We start from the raw sequence: 2792 nt of genomic DNA on the forward strand, positions 1-2792 counted from the left end.
CCTGTTTGTGTCCAGAGTGTCGTCTGGCTCTGACAGCTGGCTGCAGGTCAGTTTAAATGGGGGTGGAGGATAAGCGTTGAGTCCTCTGAAATAAACCCAAACAGCCCGTCAGCATGTGTCTGGTTAGTGACGATAAGGAGATCTGAGCGCTCTTACTGTTGAGGGTGGAGAGGAAGACTCGGATGAAGCGTTGGGCGTAGCCCTGCTCGTCGGCCTTCAGCCTGTTAAATCTGATCAGGTGCTGCTGTGTCGGCACGCTGGCCAGCTCCTCCACCTCCCTGCGTTTATAACGATCACCCACCGCCACCACAAACAGCGCCACCCCCTCACACTTGGCCTTCTGGGAGATGTAGCGCAGCTTGGCCTGGTCCCTGTAGGCCGTCTTGGTGCCCACCACAGTCAGGACGGCCCTCTTGCTACGCGGCTGGCCGGCCTTCAGCAGCACCTCCCTCAGGGTGTAGTCCAGCATCTGTCCCAGTGCCAAAGAGCCGCCCTGCTGCTGCATGTTCTGCATCATGTACGTCTTCACCGTTCTGGTAGGTCTGCAGGCCGAACTCCACCTTGGTGCTCTGTTGGACCAGAGCTACTCGGGCCTGGCGGCGGGGCTGTGGACTCACGGCCAGCTGCTCCACCACAGAGCTCAGCAGCTGCTGGGCACCGGTGTATTCATCGGCCTGGATCTCCCGGGAGCTGTCCAGCACCATGACCAGGTCCACATCCACCTGCTGAGGCACCACTGGTTCCTGGATGAAGGCGCACTCCTGTGCACGCCTGCAGGGGTCTGCAGACACAACAGCAGCCACTGAAAAAACATTTATTCATTGCCGAGTTACAACCTAACCTGCAGGTATCATTTACCTCTTTAGTACAAATAAGTCATGTTACACAACAATGAAACTATAGATGTGAAAGTTAGCACCATCCAAACACCATGATGCACAAGCAGAACAAGGTACTGATTGGCCTATAATACTTTGGTCTGTTAAGAAAGATGAATGATTCAGTCTGCATTAATCAGCTAACAAAAGTTGCTAAGAGAGCAGGAAAATGTTTGTCTTAACTGTTGCCAGCTACTAACTCGGTTAGAGTTATTAGAATTGCAAAAAGATAAAAAAACAAGTGGTATAATGAGTCACGATGTAGATCAGGTATGAGCATCAGTAGTTACCATAACAGATGGCACAGTTCTTGACCCTCCTCAGGTCAGCAGCCGGCTCCTGTGGCCTCCTCAGCACCGTGAAGATGGAGTTTCCTGTGTCGTCAGCCTGTGAGGAAACAGCAGCTACCGTTACCGACTGCTTAACTCATTCATGACAAACAGAATTTCTTCAGCGGCTGAGGGAAGACAACAAGCAGCTTAAAGAAAATGATATTTTTATTGAAATTTCCCTCTTCAGCCTTTAAAGTCCATCTGTCTTGTATGTGCTTTATAACTGACAGCCATGAGAGAAGCTTTCAGGCACCACAGCTGTTTCTTCCTGTTGTACACAAACTTCTGGCTACACACTGCAAATGTAACTGGAACCACACAGGGAGACTAAGTGCACAATGAGCTGGAACGACTTCATGTGTTTGCAGGCCAAACAGGCTGTGAGAAAGGCCCTCACGTCATCTGCTGAGGAGAAGGTTCCAGACATACTGGCTCAAGCGAGAGCAAAGAGTTTAAAAAGTGGACGATGACCATTAATGAAAGATTTATAGAAAGGGTAGGGCCACATATGATTTAGGGCGGGTCTAACTTGTGATTAAGAAGTTCCTGGCCAAGGTGTGTGTAGCATCCCTCACTTTCTCACTCAGATCCACTCCACACTGGTCATGTCAAAACTCCAATGAAGGCCAGACATTCTTCACTTTTATCACTAAAACGTGGTTTAAGATGCTTCTTTGCTGCAGCTGCACTGCTTCTTTCTCTTTCTAAATCTCAGATGAAACACTTGAGTTTATCAGCTGCTGTTAAGCCAAACTCACCTCCATCGCCTGATTAATCGCGGGAACGTTCCTCGGGGAGATGATTGCTGGGACAATGTTAAGAGCCCGGTACTCCATAATGGCAGCAAGAATGGCATCGATGTCCTGGGGCGCCCATTGGTGAAAAAAGACGGCCACCTTCCTCACCATGAAGCCAGCTACTTTTCGTTTGAAGATGTTCTGACCCACAAAGCGCATGGCGGCGCCCAGCTGGCGTTGTTGGGACGTCTTCTCTAGGGCGATGTTCTTCACAGCTTCTATCAGCGGACTCTTGCAATGGTGGTCCTGGAAGCGGATCAGGTACTTGGTGTGGCGCTGTATCCAACCACAGCCACATGAGCGCCTTGTGGACAGTTGCTCTCAGCGATGCTCAAGTCCTCCAGCAGGTGGAGGAGGCGGGCGCTGCCTCTCGAGGCCGTCGAGTCACGTCGTCAGACATGTCCAAGCCGAACACCAGCTCAGTGGGGTAGACCGGACACTGTGACTCACCTGGAGGAGGTAACGTGAGGAAAAGCTGAAGTGAAACGACCGAGGTGTTTCAGACGGAGGAGACACGTTCAGGCCGATTAACAGATACTCAAAGACGACTAGTTACCTAGTTAGTGTTAAACAAATGACTTCGGTTTGCTTGACTTTCATAGTTACTCAGTAAAATCCTACAAGCAGTTGGAGACATTCGTCCAAATCAACAGTGTTTCAGATAAAAAGGTTCAATTATGTCACTCTAGTCCCGTTGATCTCACTCAGTCGGCATCTGTAGACAAAGTCTTTGTGCTGTACTCACCATGTTTGTTCTGGCTCACTAAGAGGAGACATACGTACCG

At 50.0% G+C, this 2792-nt stretch overlaps 1 long non-coding RNA gene across 1 annotated transcript; it reads right to left on the minus strand.

The window, feature by feature from the left end:
• Positions 1 to 740: 740 nt before the first annotated feature.
• On the minus strand, positions 741 to 2078 carry LOC120442542. Its single transcript, XR_005614760.1, has 3 exons — positions 1969 to 2078; positions 1169 to 1265; positions 741 to 781 (listed from the first exon to the last, which is right to left on the minus strand). It is a non-coding gene; the product is annotated as an uncharacterized LOC120442542 (long non-coding RNA).
• Positions 2079 to 2792: the final 714 nt, after the last annotated feature.

This window comes from Oreochromis aureus, linkage group 11, assembly GCF_013358895.1.
Source record: "Oreochromis aureus strain Israel breed Guangdong linkage group 11, ZZ_aureus, whole genome shotgun sequence".
Classification (NCBI taxonomy): Eukaryota; Metazoa; Chordata; class Actinopteri; order Cichliformes; family Cichlidae; genus Oreochromis; species Oreochromis aureus.